The following is a 20,955-nucleotide window of genomic DNA, read 5'->3' as shown; positions in this document are numbered from 1 at the left end:
AAAGTGGCTTTGCCAATTTACACTACCAGCAGCAGTGTATGAGAACTGCTGGTCTTTATTTATTGATTTGTAGGAGGCCTTTATATACAGCATTATGGAAATTAACCCTTTGTAATTTGAGTAGCAAATTTTTTGTTCAAGTTTAAAACCTCTTTGAAAGAGGCACTCATGTTCTTCCAACCCCCTCTAGAGGAATGAAAATGTAACAGAAAGCAGTGGAATATTCTAATTTTGAAGCATTTAAATGAAAAGCATTTTGGATTAACTAATTTATTACTCTTAATTTGATATCATATATATCATTAATACAAATAATCATGCCAGAAATTTTCATAAAATGCTCTGGAATATAAGATACCAAATATAATAGTAATGATAGTTAAAAATTGAGTACTCAGCCTATATCAGACACTGTTTTAAATCCATTATATATATATATTAACTAATTTAATCCTCACAAAAAACCCTAGGGGGAGGAGGTAGGTAGTATTTTTCATCCCATTTGACAGATATATGAAATTAGGTGCTGAATTAAAGATGTTTTCTACGGCTGATTTAAGCAAAATTGATAAACTCAGACAAGATACTTTCTTAATTAATAAAGATGTTTTCTTTTTATAATTTGTTTTCCTCTTGGGAATGAATGATACCTCCTCCTGGGTTCCTTTTCCCCATCTTCTCAGATCTGCAATATATCACATAGCTTTCTCTTTTTTTATTGAAGAAAGACCAAATGTATATAAATGTATATATCTTTCTTCCAATCCTCACTCATACTCCCCCATTCTTTGTCATAGGCATATCAGAAATCTGCAGGCAGCACTAGGAACCAGAGTGTTTGGAGCACATGGGGAAGGGGGAAAGAGAGACAGATATAACAAGTGAAGAGCAAGGTCACAGCCTGGTGTGGGTGTGTGGAGGGTGGGAAGGATGCTTTCTTTAGGGTAGGATTCCTTAACCTATGTCTAATAAAGCAATATGCCTTTATTTTTGCTAAAGTGTAACATAAAATTAGCACTTCCTTCAGTTATGATTGGAGACAACGAACCAAGTAGCATTAGCAGTGCCTGTGATCTTGTCACCATATTAAAATATTACTTATGCTCATTTACTACCTCAAAATTAGGATGGTCATTAAGCCTGCCATTAGATCTTATTATTTAATATGTTAATATACAGCCCAGACATTACTATATCATGTATGTTTGTTATGCATTTAAAAACATTCTGAGAAGAGATCCATATGCGTCACCAGACTGCCAAAGGGTTCGCGGTGCAGAAAAGTTAATAATTCTGCTTTATGGATATTTTCGTGGCTTTCATTCTTATTTTTTCATCTTTGATATGATTTATTGTTCACTTTTATTCTTATTGAATGAGCCTAAAGAGGATCCCTGAAGAGAGTCTCAAGACCAGTGAGGTTCTCATAGTTTTATTATTCTATTTTTCCAGAGACTCTTCCTTCCTTCAACAGCTTTCATGCCTCTTCAATATTGTTTTTCTTTCCTCGTTGCCCCTCTTCGTTTCTTTTCATCCTCTGTGGGTGTCTTTTTACACTTTTATGGGGAGCTTATCCTTTAGCATGTCATCAATCAACATATTTAGGTGGAGACCCCCAAATCTCCCCTAGTCCAGATTGTCCATCCTCTCCCAAATTCCATAACCGCAGTTTTCTCTGGGACACCCCCACTTGGTTTTACCACTGGTATCTGGAACTGAACATATTAAAAATTAATATTTCTCTCTAAACCTGTATGTTGTCCCACTTTGCCGGGACGACCATCTTGGCTGTCCTCCTGGTTTTCAGACCTCAGACTTATTTTAAAATTTAAATCAATTACTTAAAAAAAAACAAAAACAAAAAACTGGAATCTTTGTGAATGGTACAAAAATCAAAAGATTCAAAAAGATATGCAGTGAAATGTAAGTTTTCCTCCCACCTGGTCCCCTAGGCACTCAGTTACCCGCCCTGGAGGAAATCACTGTTACTAGCACTTTGAGTCATTTTGATTCCTTCTTATATTGGCTATATCTCAAGTCCTTCCCTGTTTGTAAGATGTGTGCCCTTTTCCTTTCCAGGCTCTCGTGACCTTATATCTGGTTGACTTTATATATAAGGATCTGTATGTGTGTATTTTATATACATATATGAAATCTCCCCTATGGCCTTCCGGCCTTGAGATTTCATCACGTCGCTTCCTGGATGAAGAACCTACAGTGGTGAGGGGCCGGGGTTGGGGGTGATGGAGAAGAGGATCCAAAGGGGACTTAGGTAGGGGGTTTGGAGTGGCCGACTTGTTGGAAGCTCTGCCAGGATTCTTATTTCTATCCTTCCCACCTCGGGCCGCCTTCCAGTCCTCTTGTCCAAATGTCTCTCGTTTCCAAGAACCGAGACAGAGACAGCGAGATACACAGAGACAGAGACGCCGAGGCACCAGCATCCCTCTCCCGCTCCTGTCCCGCCCCACCGCTCTGATGGACATCAGCTACTAGCCAATGGCACTCATGATGAGTCCCGGAAGGGCCAATGAGAGACAGAGGAGGGCGGAAGATTCCCCGCCTCTACTTCTAGGCTTGGTTGAGCTGTGCAGGTAGGTCCGGGGCCGGGGGAGCCGCCGTTGGCACTGGTGCTGCGGGGGGTTGGGGCTCGTGTCGGTAGGGGTGATGGTGGGGAAGGGGAGGCGCCCCTGTCCGCGGGAGTTCGAGAGGGTGGCCCGGTCGGGAGGCGGGGGCCGAAGGGCCCGGGGAGCGGGCGCCGCCGAGGGCCCTGGAAGCGGCAGGGCTGGGGGAGCAGGGACGCGTGTGTGGGGCATAGGGACCCCCGCCCCGCGCCCTCTCGCAGGCCTGGGCCGCCGGCTGCCGGCCGAGGGTCCGAGGCCCTGGTGCCCCGGGGTGGACGGGTCCCGGGCCTGGGGCCGGGGGCGCCGAGCAGAGCCCGGGGCGCCAGGCCGAGCCGAGGTGGGACGGACCGACGAGGAGAGGAAGGGAAGCTGCATCCCCGCGGGCCGCCCCTCCTGAAGCGAGCCGGGGCTACGGCCGCAGGCGTTCCTGCCCTGAGCCCACTTCCCCATTCGCCCCCTCCCTAACAATGGGGATGGGGCAGACGGAGTCGCCCCACTGTAGGAAGGTGGGGGGGCTAGATTAGGGAGTAGGGTCCGAGGTGGGGGGAGGGGTGGGAACTCAGGCTCTCCCCTTTCTCTTCTCCTCGTGCCTTTTGGGGTGGGGATCATGGAGGGGGGCTGTTAACCCCTCCTGAGACTTGGGTCAAGAGTTATACTCCCTTCGTCCCCCGCCAAAAAAAATCTGAAGAGCGGTAAGGAAAGTGATGCCAAGTCTTCGAAGCCGAAGTGACAAACGCATAGCAGTAACAAATCTACTCTAGAGGTTTTTATTTTTATTCTTTCCTTAAAAAATGAGGGTATTGTCTGTATTATTTTTTTTTTAATTTATTGTACAGAGGTGGGTGCTGTTATTTTTGTCCCTACTCGGGCAAGCCTCCATTTTAAGCGAAGCAGTAACTGGTTAAGCTGGAATTTTCATTCAGGCCTAGGACTTGAACAAGGATCCTACGGAGAGGTCATTTAATCCATCCTCCTGCCTCCAGGCAAACTTGCCTTCGTCCTCAAAATTAAGTTCTTTGGTCTGCTTTTAAAGGTCTCTAGGAAAGAAGGGTCTTTTATTTGCTTGTAGCACTTCAGTCCAGAATAGATTTTATTTTTCATGTAGCATAAGTTCTCAAACTTAAACTTAATAAAATTTAGGACAATGAGAATGATCAGAGAGGTTTTAAGTAAGTAGAATTAAAACATGACAAGGATCTTTTTTAGATGGTCAATTAAATCACTTTTCAGTAATGTTCATGAGGTACCCTGGAGAATCATTTTTCTACCTGGGATTTTGTTTTTCTAACTATCTGATAAGCAATTTTATATAAAATATATATTACACTTAATCCACTTCTCATGTAAAGTATATTTCTACATATACATACATTTGCCCTTTTCCGAAGGGTACTGTGTTTTGTACATCTTTTTAGAATGGTAAAGCAAATAGTACTTCAAATATCTGTCTAGGTAGCTTAAACTATTTGCTTATTCTCGATTATTTCTCAGTCTAAATGAAAGTCCTCTCTTTCAGATACCTTCTTGAAACAAAAAATTTTCCTACCTGCTCATACTTGGTGGCTGAGGGATTACTAAGACCTCTTTCTTGCTCATTTCTGAGTATTGTCTGAACTATTCCTGACACTATGAATGCTATTTGGATGCTTCTTAAGGTAAGATTCTTTTTTAAATTAAAAGCTTCATTTGTTTTTGTTTTTGTTTTGAACCGAAAATATTCTAATTATCGAATTTACAATTCTTCAGTCCTCTTATCTGACACTTTTTTCCCCTGCTTCCTAGGACTGATTGATTACTGGTCTTGATTTTTGGTGTTAAAATTTTAGTGAAGTTCTCAAATTAACTTCCATTATGATGATGTGTTAATTTTTTAACTTTAAATTATGACAACCCGTATAGTTGTACAATTCTGTTCCTGTCTCAATAGGATGGATTGGCAATTCAGACATCCAGGTCCACTTTCAAACAGGTACTTTAGAGTCATAGGTAGTAGGGTGTGTCCCACTCTTGCAAATCTGTAGCTGATTCATGTGTTACAAAAGATGTGTCATTAACCATTTGTTTACTCTGAAACTTCATGTAGGGTATTAGTACATTTTAAGACCTGTTGTTTTCCGTGTACAATGTTGTTAGAGAGTTCTGCTGCTTCCTCATCAACTAGGTAGGAATTTACACTATTTTTCTCAACAGGTAGCACTTTGTGCCAAGTTTCATAGGAAAACCTCTTTTGGGCAGTGTGGACAGATGATCTTTAGATGAAAAAGCTCATGTCGATATGGTGGATTTCCAATCTCTTGGTTCCTTCCACTCTCTTGTACATAGATGGCCAAAGGACACTCCATTAGAATTAAGCAGAGGGCAAAGCTTAAGACATACATACGGAGAAAATTCGGAGGAAAGATAAGGAGTGATGGAAGCCCTCCACTAGCTTCACCAGGGGGCACAGGTTGTCTTCCTTGGAGGTAGATATTAGTGTAGTTAAGATCGTTGGATGGTAATATGCTCTGTGGAATTCCAAATTAATACAACGAACTAATCAGAGAATAATGCAATCTCTGTAACCTAAATATTTGTACTGTTGGAGTTCTTTAGGTAAATGTAGACTGAGTTCTCACCTTCATTTATGTTCCAGCTGCTATTATTGGATGAGTGCTTATATTAGTGTAAAGGAAGTCCAAGTGATAGCTTTTCTAGCTATTTTCCCTGTAGACTTGAAGGGGTTTTATGGGGAACCCAGCCAGAAGTTCTGAACCCTTAGGAATTGGAGGATCTTGTACAAGAGTTTCTCATGGGTATGTACTGTGTGTTTAGTACCATGACCTGGTGACCTCTGTTATAGGAAGCAGGTAAGGGGATATTAACGGGTACTGGTTTCCTAGAAACCCAAGGAAATTGGGGTCAATATATTGGATTTCATTTTACAGTCACCTTGGTTTTAATCAATGTATTAGGTACATAGAAGCCTGCTTTTTAATATATATATGATGTTTAAGATTTTACCTTTAAATCTTCAAACCTGGAGTGTTAGAATATACAGTTGACCCTTGAACAACCGTGACCCCGCACACAGTTGAAAAATCACAAATAACTTTATTCCCCCAAAACTTTACTAATGGCCTATTGTTTACCATCTTATTGATAACATAAACAGTTGATTAACATGTATTTTTGTATGTTATATATATGTTCTATTCTTAGCAATAAAGTAAGCTGGAGGAAATTTATTAAGAAAATCTTAAGAGTACATTTACAGTATTCGTTGAAAAAAATCTGCACAGTCTCAAGCTCATATTGTTCAAAGGTCAACTGCAGCTCCACAGTAACCCCTGAAGTTGTACCAAAGACCTCTGGCCTGGCAGGAGTGCAGAATGGAAGTCAGTGTTCTCTACTACATGAGTTACTTACCACCTGTTAACTACTTGACGTAGTTATGTGGCTGCCTTCGTTTTATGTTTCCTACCAGTTTTTGGATCAGTTGGAGATGTCTTCTGAATATGAGGAAATTTTTTATTTGCTAACATTTTCCTCCTCTTATTACTAAAAAAAACAAACAAACCAAAAACAAACAAACAAACAAAAAACTTAAAAATTATACTGTTTGATCTGGGCAGGGAGAAGTTACTTTTCTCAGGGGAAGAGTTAGATAACATTGAATTTGCAGGATGGAAAATAAAAAGGGAGAGAGAAAACTTTATTCTCTTTTTCAGTCGTAAATATCCTTAAAATGTTTCTGAGATATATTTTCAGGTTATAGCTGTTTATTTTTAAGGAAAAAGAAATGGTAGCCTAATTAAAATGTATGCTTTGGATCCGAAATGTTCATTTTCTATAGTTCTTATACCTTGTTTCTGATTATCTCATTTTAGAACGAACTCTAGTTCTATCAGGCATTACTTCAATGTGAGACCCGTGCTTGTTTCCATTCTAATAGAAAATAGTGCCAGTACTCACTATTTTCACAAACCAAAGTACCAAAGGCAACCTAAGTAACAAAGGAAAAATCACTTCAAACAGAAACTCTCCGGTTGAAGGCACTCTTGTTAATTAGTTAAGTTCCCGTGGAAGGTATTCACCTCTTTCTCTCAGGGGTCCACAGTTTTTTTATTGCTAGCCATGACTAAGCAATATTAATGATGTTTGTGGTTTCTAGATCCAGTTATTGGCGTTAGCGCATGGGTGAGATGGGAGAAGAATAGGGAGGAGGAGAATTGGGTGAGTTGGGGAGAAGAGCAAAGCGAAGATGAGGCCGAGAGGAGATCGGTGATCTGTGGTGTGTGATGTGGTGCCACTGTCAGTTGTCTCTTAGGTACAGCAGGTTGCCCTGTGTGCTGGACTGAACTATGGTGAAAGCAGTAAAAAATGTTCTTGACAAACAAGGACAGAATTAGAATATAATTCAATATGATGTGGAAAGAGCTCTAAAATATACAGTTAGGTGATAAAAGCAAGGTGCAGAACAGGGTGGATGGTATCGTACTCTTTGTGTTTTTGAAAAAGAAATGGAGAAAATAAAATTTGTATTGACTTGTATATACATAAAAAAAAAACTTTGAAAGAATAAAGAAAATGGTGACATTGGTTACATGTTAATTCTAAGGAACTTGCAGGTATAGCACACTGTAGGAAGGAGACTTCTCACTGTATTACATTTTTTTTATACTTCTGATGTTTGTATCAAAATAAAAAAAAATTAAATACAAAATTTTAAAAAACTTAAAAAACAATATCTTGATTCTTAAATCTTTTCATCTTTGTCTGGAGGTAAGAGCAACACTGAGGGGCCACATCTGAGAGCAGATAGCCCTTGAACAATGGTTTAAGGGATGCATACACAATGGGTACTGTAACCTAGGACACAGTCTCCTGTGATCCTGAATTTTGAATTTATAGATGTATATTTCTAGAATTGAATTGCAAAGTCAGGCATTAAAACCTTTCACTTGCTCTTAAAATTTTAGTATAAAAAGATTTTTTTATCATTTATTACTTCAGGTTGGCAATTAAATACACTCCTGTATTCTTGGTTGTGTGATCGTGGGCAACTTCTTAATCAGTCTCAGACTCAGGGTCCTCCTTTGTACTGGAAATAATATTAGCATTTATTTCAGAGGATTGTTGTATATATTATATCTATAAAGAATCTGGTGTCTGGCTTAATGAACTACCACAATTCTTATAATAATTACTATTAATAATATTTCCTTATAGCCTATTAATAAGAGTGGACATCCTGCGGATGTTGGGCAAGCTTCTTCACCTCTTTGAGCCTTGGTGTCCTCATTTATAAAAAGGATGTAATTATAGCACCTAGCTCCTGGGTGGACTTTGTAAGGACTAAATGAGTTTGCTGGCATCAGGTGCTTAAAGTAACGCTTGGTATGTGCTCACTAAACACGAGCTGATATTTTTCTTCATGACATTTGTTTGCTAGGGCTGCCATAACAAAGTGCCACAAACTGAGAATTAAAAAACTGAAATTTATTGTCTTAAACAACAGAAGCCTAGAGGCAGGGCCACCCTCCCTCTGAAGGCTGGGGCAGGATCGCTCCAGGCCTCCCTTGTAGCTTCTGGTAGTTCCGTGGCTTGTGGCTGCATAACTCCAGTCTCTACTTAGAGTTCTCCCTGTGAGCGTGTGATGGTCAAAAATCCCCCTTTTTAAAAGGACTGTAGTCAGACTAAGGCCCACCCTAAACCTCATTTTAACTTGATTACCTCTGTAAAGACCCTATTTCCAACTAAGGTTACATCCTGAGGTACTGGGGTTTAGGAGTCCAAAGTACCATTTTTTCCTTGTGGTGATAGTGGGGAGCGATTCAACTCATAACGTCCAGTAGCAAAGATTGGTGTCATTCATCATGGTGGCAGACTCTCAATACTGATACCTAGGAGATGAAAATTTTGGTGCAAATTGGTAACATGATTTAAAGAAGTGGATTATTTCTTTAGTTTTCTCATGCATTTATCTTTACTATGTATAGATTTTTGAAACTTTAGAAGGTAAGGTTAGTCTTTTTTTGGTATCAGTAAAATTCTGAATGAAAAATTAGGGTCAGGATTACAGTCTTGCTCTCCATGTCTCATCCTTTGTAGAAGTTGATGGACCTTTGGATTTCCTTAGTCTGTAAGAATTAGGCCCAGGTATCTGTCTCTGGGGGTTTAGGAGGTAAGGATACCCAATAATGTGGGATTAACACTCCCTTCCTTCTGTGAATAAAGAGATGTTTTCTATCCAATTAGATGCCATGTTTGAAAAAGGTAGCATAGTTATCCTCCAACATTTGGCTTAAAACTGTCATTTTTGGTGCAGATAGTATGAGTCAGCCCAGAAACAGCAAAACCATAAGGAAGTTCTTCCTCTGGCCTGACTGTTTTAGCCAGCCCTCTGCTTTTGTTCCCTTCCTCTTTGCCTTTAGGGTAAAATTCAAACTTTTAAACATAGGCCATAGATCCCTGAAGATCTGGCTGCTACTGACCTTTCCATTTTGTTTATAAACCTGACCCTTCACCACTGGCCTGTGTGTACCTTTGTTTGATGGTTTCCTTTCCTGAAACTTCTAGTGTTGAGACTTTAAAAAGTTATTATTTATTCGCAAATCTTTCTAAAGGGTATCTCTTGTTTCTCTGCCTCCTTAAAGAAAGCACTCTGAACAAAATTTTGTCTTTTCATAATAATCCAAAATGATTGAAGATCCTCACTATGCTTATCAGTTACTGTATTGTGCTGAAATATAATGTGTCTCTGGAGACCATAAAATGTACTGTATTAGTGGACTATTATGTGTACATATTACTTATTCTTGGGCTATTCTTTATGTTCTTTTGTCTGTTATTTATTTTCATAATCGCCTACCTTCGTTAGTATCAGGTCATTACTGTTCCAGTTTCAGCCTCCAGCAGCTCTTCCCTCCATTTCAGTGCTTTCTGTGGTAGGCTAGGATACCGGCAACCTAAGCTTGTGTAAATTATTTGCCAAGGAAGAGTAAATAGGTCTTTACTGATGGCAGGAGGGACTGTTCTATGGATAAAATACATGAAGAAAGACAGTTTTTGGCAGCTTGATACAAAATGATGTGGTTTTGCCATGTGCATTTTATGGAGAGGAAGGATCTGTTGCTTTCATCAGATTTTTACAGTGGTTTGGGGATGCTCTAGATAAAGTACATGTTATGAAATTGCTTTGTCACTTGTCGTCAGAGGCTGGGTCCCAAATTCTTTCTCTTATCTCCCTGTCCTGAAGTGAAGGAGTTCATAGTATTGGATATTATTTGGAATGTGGGAGGAAGGGCCATTGGAGTAGTCCAGGCGCTGACTTGGGGTGCAGAGCACCAGTGGTCGGGGCTGCAGTGAGGAAGAGAAGTTAGGTAGTAGGCAAGAGAACAGCTCTGGGCATTGTGTCTGGTTTGCTCCAGAGGACAAAGGGAGGAACTGTAGTAAGCTCTGGAAGCTCAGAGAATATATTCAGGTACTTGATTTGAAGAAATTAGAAAATATATATTTTTTAATGGTCTTTTTATTTTGAACAGTCTAGTGATTTTAGTTTTTGCTAGATTTTTTTCTTGCTTTGAAATCATCTTGTGAAATGTTTGCAACCTAGATCATAATTTCATAAGTGAGACAGCCAGATGAGAGTGAAAACAGGGGCAAAAGAATCAAATAAAAAAATATAATTCTAAAAGCATCTTACTGTGGGGGCCTCCAGAAGTTAAACACTTTCCTTGTTTATAAAGGGCCTCCCCTCCCCCCGCCTGCCCTGTGTCTTTACCTCTTACTTAGGTCCTAGAGCACGCAAAGCCTGTCAGGGAAGACTGTCTTCCTAGGCCCATCCCTGGCACTGTCTTTGTCTCTTCCCTTACTGGGCCCACCTGTCTAGTCTCTTGAGTTATTTTCTTTCTCCTTGTAGGGACCTTTGACCCTCAGTTGTCTCTTTTCCCAACCAATCAATTTTCAACCTCCCATTCTTTGCTGGCTCTTGTCCCTTAGTTTTTAATCATACTCAAGTCTCTCACTTTTTAAGAATACAGAACCTTTAAACTGCACCCTCTGGTCCCTGTCTAGCTTCTACCCGTGGTCATCATTGAAACTGCCCTTACAGAGTCATCCCTGTTGCTAGATTCAGAGGATTTCTTTCTGTCCTTCCGAGGCCTCTTTGTAAGTCTGACACTGTGGACCATTCCCCCTGGCTGTGGGGGTGGTGTCCCTTTTGGCCTCTTGTCTTCATTTCTGAGAGGCATGGTAGAACGTGGAATCTGGAATCAGACTCAGATTCAGACTTCAGCTCTGCCACTTACTCTGTGACCTTGCAAAGGTAATGTAACCTCAGTTACCTCATCTGAAAGATGGGAAAAATAATAAAATAATACAAATAACACCTACCTTACAGGATTGTTGTGAGGAGGAAGTGAGTTAATAGATGAAAAGCATGTAGAAGAGTGCCTGGCACACAGTAAAGGACAAATGATGTGAGTGCTGGCTCTTTATATCATTGTTATCCCTGGCTGCTCTTTCTCAGTTTTCTTTGCAAATTTTTTTCCTCTTTCGAGTCACTCTTTGCCTTAGCTTACCTCTTTCTCCTCTTACCCTGTGGAGTTCTTGGGAGACGTCTTAGATGAATTTGCGTCTCACTTGCCATCCATATACTACTGATGACCTGCAAATGTGTTTTTTCCAGCTCTAAATGGTCTTCAACTTGGATGTCCCTTGTTCATTTTAAAATGACCTCACCATCTACTTCCCCAAGTCCAACCTCTTCTGGTCTTCATGTCCCAGTGAGTGAGTGGTACCATTTACCCACCGGGTCTCTTAATTACATCCTGTGGCACATTGGTTACCGTGTTCTTAAGATCCTAGCTCGTAGTGTTTCCCTAGTCACCCTTTCTCCCTTCTGAGTTCATACCTTTGTCACCCTTTGCCCTCATGACCTTCAGTCTCCTTTTGATCATTCTCCTTGACTGCTTTCAGAGTTGCTGTTAAAGCGATCCTTGTAAAATGCAGATCTCATCATGTGATTACATGCCTCCTGGTATTCAAGGTAAAGGTCAAATACTTTTGCCAAGTACTGAGGCCCTTGGTGATCTGGCCCCTCCCAGATCATCTCCTCTACTTCTGCCTGAGCACTCTGCGCCCAGCGGTGCTGAACTGCTTGAAGTTCTATGTACCTTGTTGCCCTTCTGCCCCCGGTCCTTCACACATGCAGCTGCCTCTGTTTAAAGTGGCCTCTGCCATGTTCTAGAAACTAACAGTGATCCTGATAACAGTGACAACAGTAGTTGACACTCAGAGCTTTGTATGTACCCAGGCATGGCCTTTGAGTGTGTAATCACAGGTTTTCTTCATCCAGCTAGTCTCTATGTTCTTTGAGAGGAGGGGCAGTGTCTTGTCTTTTGTCATCACTGTTTGCTGTGCGATGGCACTTAGTAAATCTGTGTTTAATGAATGGTCTGTGGACTGCATTGCCTGACCTGTGGAGTGCATCTTTATGAGGCTATGAGTGGAAAAGCGGAATTCGTCCCATTCATTCGCCAGTCCTGGCCTTATCCTTTGGAACTATGAAATCCAGTTTGTTCAGTGTAAGCAATTCTGTACCTTTGGAATAGAATTACAAAGAGGTTTTTGTTGTCGTCGTTATTAAAATAATCTTCCATTGAATGACGAAAGGCACAGGTGGTTTTGTTTTTTTAACTGAGAACTAGTTTGCTGATAACCCAGTGTCATCTGGTAACTAGAATGTTTCACATTATTAGAATACAGTATAGGAAAATGAGGCTTGTGGTATTCCAACCAGGTAGTTAAATTTGGGAGTGAACTGGTGGTAGTTTTAGAATTACTTGTGGCATTAGTTCTTATACGTTAGTGATCAGGTGTTCCCTCTCTCCTTCTCTATCACAGCTCTGTTAAGTATGAATTTAGACACAACATTTTATCTTTTATCACTGCATATAAATTGTGTTTGTAGTAGCAACAGCCCAGAAAATGGACAAGCTTTTAATTGTAGTCTGTTTATTTTTATCTAGGTCTTCAACATGGTAGTAATTTTTGGCCAGTAGGGGGAGCTGAAGTCACTGATTTGTGACTCTAACTGACTTTCAAACTTTGTTAGAGCCAAAGGAAAATAAAAGCCTTACTGACAAAGAATGATAGACTTCACAAAGAAGAAATACAAATGACCAAGAGGCACTATGAGAAACATTTTTATTCTGATAAGTAATCAAAGGAATACACATTAAAATGAAATACTATTTTTTAACCTATCAAATTGGCAATTTAAGTATGTTATTGAAGGTACTGAGGGGACAGTCTCTAAAACTGCTAGTGGAGCTGTGCATTGGGCCCAATTTTTCTGAAAGATATTTTGGCAACATATATCAAAAAACCTAGAGATGCTCTTTAACTCTGTAATTTCACTTCTAGGAATTTTTAAGGAGGAAAAACATATATAGGAAGATTTGTAAACAAAAATATTCATTGAAACATTTATACTAGTGAGAATTGAGAATAAACTTATATGAGCACAAATGGGTAAATTATGGCATATTTAAGAATGAATGATTATATAGCCATAAAACAATATTTTTGAAGAATTTTTAATGTCAGAATGTTGATTATATGATAAATGAAAAGTTCAGAATACAGAGGTATATAAGGAAGATTCTAAGTGTATAAAAACTAAAGAATATATGTGTATATATATATACATACATATATAATGTATACACATTATACACATATACATACATAAATAAAATAATGAAAGGATTTATGCCTTAGTAAGGTAAGTCTTACTGAGTCTTATTAGGGAGGGAGGCTGTCAACCAATTGTTTCCATTGTTACCAAGAGGTATTTGAAGGTGAGGCATTGTTATCTCCTAAGATGTTCATCTCAGGAATTTAAGTCCTTGCTTTAGACATTGCCTTAGACATCACGTCTATCCTGTAGGACCCCAGAATGGACTTAACATACATTAATTTATGCACTTCTTGAGTACTCTTAACCTTAAGTACCTCATGGTGATATCACATTCCACAAGTTTCTTTTTTATCTGTTGTAGAAAAAAAAAGACTTCGGTTTAAAAGCTTAATATGAGATTTGGTAAGTTAGTATTTACCATATTGATACTTTCTGATTTTGATCATAGAGTCTCTTGGCTTTCATGTTTCTGAGTTGAAAACGATTGCTTTTACAATGTAAGCTCCAATGAAACCTCCTTCACCCTCTTATTCATCCCATTTACACTTCTCTGAGTCTTTGTCATCATTGCTTTGCCTTTCTGGATTTATTGTAACCAATTAGAACTGCATTTCAGAAATAGCTAAGTTGTGATTTGTTAAGATAGGAAAATACATTCTATTTATGGTCTTTTTCATTGTTGCCAATAGTATTTGCAAACCCCCACACACTTTTTTTTTTTTTTTTTTTTTTTTTGGTGCATAGAACATCACATTGTCCTTAGGGAGCATTCTATAATTATTCAGAAATTCCTTTTTTGACTAGAAGCTATACATCTTTTAGGTGCAACTTAGATTTGTTCCTGTAAATGCCTTGCTTTTCATTTGTCCATGTTGTAACACCTTTCATTTTCCTGACTGCTGTATTTTAGCCTCTTGTATCTCAGTGGGTCTTAGAGATAATTCAGGGTAAAAATCACCTTTTTAGTTAGTTCTGGTGGTTAGAAAGCTTAACATGTTGAGTTGAAATGTGACTCTTTGTAGTTTCCACTTCGGGCCTAGTTCGACTACACAGGAACTGCCTAGAGCCACTCTAGTTTCTCTTTTACTGGACAGCCCTTCAGATATTTAAACAACTTTCATGCTTGCCTAAGTATTCTCTAAACTGAAAATAACCCCTAGTTTTTGCAAATGTTTCTCATTTTATACACTTAAAAATCCTTTCCACCTCTTGAGTCCTTTATTTTTTCAACTCAATGTAGTATGCCACTATCAGGAAGCTTATCATTCCATCTGCAAAATGGGGAATTCTCTGTATATTTTTTATGTAGTTTATTACAATGTTAAATATAGCATTTTCAAAACATTACCTAAGACCAATCTTCTGCTTACATTTCTTATATTGGGGAAGTGCCTTTGCATCCACCCATAATTTTCTATCTAAATTATACCCCACCTATGGTAAATATTCCCAATTTTGTGGTGACTCAGGTATATTTCTAAAAACTGCCTTTTATTTAGAATCTAATAAAAACTTTTATAAAAGCCCACATACTAATATCTCCTCAGGAAATTTGAGTAGACTCTTGTATAATTTCCTCTTTTAGAAGCCATGTCGTCTTTTCTTCAGAAGGTTATTCATGCCAATTGATCCTGTCCTCTATTGGAGATTTGCTGGTTTCGCCGATTTGAAATTCACAGCTAGAGCCCTTCTCTTGAATAGATGGGACTTATATTGATGGCATGTTTTTGTTCATTTCGTTCAGCAAACATTTATCGAGTGCTTAAGTATGCCAGAAGTTAAGCAAGGGGCTGGGTAAATGTTGTTGATGAAGGACACAGATCTGGACTCCATCTTCCTTGAGCTTATAGGTCACTCCCCTCATGTGACTGTCAGCCAGTAGGTTCTTCCCTGCAATCTTAAAATTTTATACTTAAATTCTTGTAAAATGGCAGAGAATACTTTGGGACTCCATAACTATTTAACATGTTATACATTAGTTTGGAAGCATCTTGTTTAATGATGAATTTGATTTACTATCAGTGATTTGTATGCTTTAAAGAATAATTCAGAAATAGATTTTTCTTCCTTATGTCTTCCTCAATAAATACTGAAGAAAATTAAAGTTAGACTTATCAGCTGCCTTGCTTTTATCATTGTTTATACCCTATTATTTATCCAGTGATCTATCCAGTCATTATTTGGTATCTGGCTTTTTATATTTTTGAGCCACCTCTTTGTGGCTTTGCATTTTCTTGCAAGATTTTCATTGTTTTGCCTACATAGGTCTTAGGGCTCCTGATCAGCTGCAATTTATGGCATTTTATTACTTTTCCTCATTTTTGTTATCTATTTTGAGAAAAGTTGTTTTCCTCCTCTCACCATGATCTTTCCCTCCCTCTTTATACTACTTGGCAGTTCTAAAATTATGGTTGAGCACTTGACTTTTTTGATTTCTTAAATTCAATAAATTAAAGTCCATCTCTAGGCTTTGTTTTGTAGATATGTTTGCTTTTTAAACATAATTTTAATTTTATCTGACTTTAGATTTTCTTTTCTAAAATTAGGTACCATATAATACATATTTAGTTTTTCCTGATTTATAGAATGTTGGTTCTGAATGGTTTTTTTTTATGTCTATTTATTATGGGTCGTATATGTCATTTTCTGATTATAATTTAGAACCTAGTTCTAGTATATATGTGTATGTTTTATTAGATTCTAATTTTTTTTTTGAGAAAGCAATTATTTTATTATTTAAAATTTTATATCAATTCCTTTCCAAAGAAGTTTTGTGTTGTTAAATACATAGATTGTTGAACCCTACATTGTTGTTATTGTAGTCTCCAGGTTTCTGAATCAATGCACTTTAGAGTTGAAAAGAACCTTGATTTAAGTTAGTACAGCTCTCTCGTTTTCTGCACTAAGAAACTAAGAGCAGTGAAGTTATTTGCCTAAAGTCACATAGCTACTTAGTGGTAGAGTAGAACTTGAATGCCAGTTCAGCATCAGTTATGTCAGTCTAATGATTACTGGGGCATAGACTTTATGCCAATCACATTTATATTGGACCATATACAAAGAAGTGTTGATTTATGGGGGAAGAAATGAACAATCTGGTTTGGAAATGAGTTGACTGGTCAGTATATCTTTTCCTGTTCAACACATACGCTTCCTCTTAGATCCCGTATTTGTAGATCAGGGCATCTTCTTTATACTCCACGTAGTGCTGGGGATGACAATGCGAAATGCTTCTTCCTCTTTGAACTACCTTGTTATAGAAGGCTTGCCAACCATCTGTTATAATATTCTTCAGGCAGAGAATAATAATATTGCTTTTGTTGAAACTTTTAAAATAATAATACATTCCAATCCTATCACTGAAGATAACTCTTATAGTAATAGGATTTTATGTTCTTTAAACTCTTATTGATGTCCTAGTTGGTATCATTCCTATGGATGACTGATTGTATCAATGACTTGTTGGGTCTTCCTCATTTCATTCTCATATACAGTAATTTAGAATAACTTGTGTTTGATGGGAACTTAATTTTTTCTTAAATATACTGCTGGCAGTGAGTTTACAGATGTAACATGAAGACAAATTAGTACCCTGAAGTCATCTCTCAAGGGGAAGTAAATGGCAGAATTTTGGCCTCCCTTCTGACATTTTCACAAGTGGGTATACATATACCTAGGAGTAGACTTGCTAGGTTGTATTGTAACCATTTAACATTTTTTTCAAAGTGAAATTGTTTAGAAATTAAGTGTTATTTTGGCTTCATCTATTTTTTTTTTTAGAACTTTATTGAGGTACATTTCTTATATCATAAAATTTATCCATTTAAAAAATTCAAAAAAATTTTAGTATATTCACAGAGTTGTGCATTCATCACCACGATCTAATTTTAGAACATTTTCAACATCCCAAAAGAAACCCTCTACTTATTAGCAGTTTCTCCCTATTCCCTATGTCTCCTACCCCCTGGCAACCAGTAACCTACTTTCTGTCTTTATGATTTGCCTGTGCTGGATATTTAATGTAAATGGAATCACATAATATGTGCTCTTGTCTATGGCCATGCCACCCCGAACAAGCCCAATCCCATCTGATCTTGGAAGCTAAGCAGGGTTGGTACTTGGATGGGAGACCACCTAGGAAAACCAGGTGTTGTAGGTATTTAAAAAAAATGTTCTCTTTTGTGACTGGCTTCTTTTGCTTATGTGTTTTCAAGGTTTATCTATGTTGTAATGTGTATCAGTACTTCATTCTTTTTTATACCAAATACTCATTGTATGGCTAGGCCAATTTTTGTTTATTAATTAGTTGATGAACTGATTTGGGTGGTTTCCATCTTTTGGCTTTTGTGAATAATGTTGCTATAACCATTCTTGTACAAGTTTTTGTTTGGGCACCTTTTTCAATTCTCTGGGTATACATACACCGAGGAGTAAAATTGCTAGGTTTTATAGTAACCGTTTAACTCTTCGAGGAACCACCAAACTGTTGTCCAAAGCAGCTGCACCATTTTACATTTCCATCAGCAATGTAAAAGGATTCTAATTTCTCTACATTCTTGCTAATAACACTTGAGTTATCTGTCATTTTGATTATAGCGACATCAGTGTGGATGTGAAGTGGTATCATTGAGGTTTTGAATTCATTTTCCTGGTGACTAATGATGATGAGATATTTTCATGTGCTTAATTAGCCATTTGTATATCTTCTTGGGAGAAATCACTATTTCTATCGAATTCTTTGCCCAGTTTTTAATTGGCTTGTCTTTGTATTGTTGAGTTGTAAGAGTTTTTTGGTTACAAGTCCCCATCACATGATTTTTTAATATTTTGTTCCATTTTGTGAGTTATGTTTTCTCTTTCTCGATGGCATCCTTTAATGTACAAAATTTTGTAATTTTGATAAAGTCCTACCTACCTATTTTGTTTTTGTCACCTGTGCTTTTGGTGCTGTATCTGAAAAACATTGCCTAACCCAAGATAATGAAGGTTTACTCTTGTTCTAGAAATTTGACATTTTAGGTCATACATTTAGGTCTCTGATCCATTTTGATTTAATTTTTGTATATGGTGTCAGATAGGGGTCCATCTTCATTCTACTGCATGTAAATATCCAGTTGTCCCAGCACCATTGCTGAAAAGAGTATTTCCCTGCCCCTGCACAGAATTAAATACAATTGGATTAGGTCACAAATTTTCCTTTTCTATACCTTTTGCCTACTTTGAGATTTTCAGGGTAGAGATTCCAAGGCCATCACTGTAGATCCTTGCCTCCTACTTAGTTCCCTTAATTTCTTAGTTCTGTTTTCAGATACTTGCTTTGTTGCCTCATTCTGGTTATGCAGTAAATAATACCCAATTTTAGCATTCTTGGGGGTGATTTAGGCAATCTTCACAAAAGGGCCAGAAAAGTGGAATTGGAAGGAAAAAGCACTAAAATTTTGCTCATTGTTCTCTTAGCTTTGAATTTTTAACCATTTAAAAGATCAATGAATAAAAGGGATTTTTCTTGGCTACTGTAGTGATTAGCATCTAGTAGGCACTCAGTAAATGTTTACAAATGAATGGGAATTAATGATAGGGCTTTGAGGGGATGTCCAGTTTTATAGAATATCAAAGAAAATCATTTAAGGCATTATTACTATAATCATTCAAATAATACTGTTTTCTTGTTATAAAAATGTAATGCCCTAGCCTATTACCAGCAAGATCACTTTTTGATATTGCCACCGTAGGTATGGTAGGAAGTGTGAGTAGTCTTTACCCCTCCCCTGGACAGGATTTTTTCTTCTTTATACAACAGAAGATATAGTTTGATTTAGCTATTTTATTATTTTTTGTTCTGCTACTTGAGGTTAGTTTATTTGAGACAGATTTTGTTAGTTAAATTTGTGTCTAAGTTTGATTATGGGTATTAATTTGGAATCTGGCTGAAAATACTGATTATTGTGTTCTATTATTTTTGTCAGTCTAATTTAGACGTGAAAAGAGATTGCTGGAAAGAAAATTATTTATGATTTCTTAGTAAATAAGTGACAGAGATAAGATAGTGACTTTACCATTTCCTGAATTCCATTCATATTCTCAGTACCTTATGGTCTCGTTTATAATATTGTACTCGTAACAGTTTTTACATTAGGTCTTTTCAGGTTTCATTATCTGTGTGAAGCAGTATGTTCAGGGTTTTGTTTGTTTGTTTGTTTGTTTTTGGCATGCACATTTATCTATAAATGATCTAAAGCAATGCTTCTCCAGCTTTTCTTTTAAAGTACTCTCAGGGCCGGGGGTTGTCCAGAGCAGCTTGTAACAAAAATGACATTTTTCTGAAGACTGTTCTCTATCTTGAAAAAAATGAGAATTTTGCATTTTGCTCTGTAATATATTTGTGTTTATTTTAACAAAAGTGTATCTTATTTTACGATCATTTTTAAGTTGACACTCCCGCAAGGTCTCTGCAATTTATCGAGTGGCTTCAGGCTCCCTCATCCATTGCTATTTGCTTCACAGTATACATGAGAACCCAGTTCAAGAATCCAGGAATTTGTGGATTAAAAAGTAATGTTTCTTTCCAAGAAAGGAGTTTGGAGGGAACAAAATTCTTAGCTCATTCCAAAATTCTTAGGTTTGCTTTGCCATCAGAGCAAGATTTTAGAAGTTGCATCTTAAGTTTGAACTCAGCAACTGACTTAAAAAAATTTATTTTAAATGTCTTTTGTCTTATGCACCTGTTGCCTCCTTTTCTCTTTGAATTTTTTTTTTTTCCCTCTCTGACTGTCTTATCAGGCCCTCCACCGCTTGGCTGCTTGTAGCTGCCTTGAAGTTCTTCTGCATGTTTATCTTTACATTTTATTTGGAAAAGAAGCCAGGTAGTGTCTTGGTAAATTTTGGGCACATTCTGACGTTCAGGTTTAGAATCTGATAACTGTGGTTAGGTCTTGAGCAGATTGCTTCATTTGGCATTACCTCATCTACAAAGTCAGTATTAGAACACTCCTTTATTATGTTTGGTCAATTAACTTATTTGAGAATTTTAAAATGTTCTATACTAAAGTTCAAGGCATTAAAATTAATTAACGTCCACCTATATTATCAATGTAGTTTTTTTGTTTAACTCCTTGAGAAACTATTTAAATATCCATATAAAGTCCTGGTTAAACCATGCATTGAAAGTGAGTGCTTGTGTAGCTAGTTTGAAATCTGGGACTGCAGAGGAGAAAACCGTCAATCTTAGATGCTTCATCTTAACATAGCTGATAGCCTGAGAGAACCTGACTTGTTTCTTTAAGTGATATAGTTGTATTCAGTTGAATTTTAGTGCTCTCTTCTGAATTATCCCCCAAATAAATTATTTCTAGATTTAGGAGTGCTTTCAGGGTTAACCTGTGAATTTAGCTATTGTTCTCATAACTAACAGTTAAATCATGAGGCTGCCTAAGATTAATTTTTCTTCTGAATGAGTTACAGAATCACTTCTTTGGAGAGATAGTAAAATAATATCTATGTGTAAATTATGAAGTCTACTCTAGTGTGAAGAAGAGGCTTATCTGGATAGATGGGATTGAAACTAAGGAATGTTATGCATTCTTAAGATACTGTGCCATTTACAAAAGTTTCAAATGAGTTAAAATTGGTTAATCTTACTGAAAGTTTGTT

General features: G+C 37.6%; 1 protein-coding gene across 4 annotated transcripts in view; it reads left to right on the top strand.

The window, feature by feature from the left end:
- The first annotated feature begins 2,511 nt into the window (after window positions 1-2,511).
- The window catches only part of KANSL1 (KAT8 regulatory NSL complex subunit 1), a 156,739-nt gene continuing 138,295 nt past the window's right edge, over window positions 2,512-20,955 (top strand). For 2 of the 4 annotated variants that reach the window (XM_016139847.2, XM_016139842.2), the window contains exon 1: window positions 3,416-4,276. The gene's annotated coding sequence lies outside the window, so the exon portion shown is untranslated. Of the gene's footprint in view, window positions 2,592-3,168; window positions 3,385-3,415; window positions 4,277-20,955 lie in introns of those variants that run through there. The other 2 variants (XM_016139846.2, XM_016139844.2) reach the window with 2 other exon arrangements.

The sequence above is a fragment of the Rousettus aegyptiacus genome, unplaced genomic scaffold (genome assembly GCF_014176215.1).
Source record: "Rousettus aegyptiacus isolate mRouAeg1 unplaced genomic scaffold, mRouAeg1.p scaffold_m13_p_6, whole genome shotgun sequence".
NCBI lineage: Eukaryota > Metazoa > Chordata > Mammalia > Chiroptera > Pteropodidae > Rousettus > Rousettus aegyptiacus.
The sequence above is the reverse complement of the archived record's forward strand: the minus strand, read 5'-3'. Positions and strand labels throughout refer to the sequence as shown.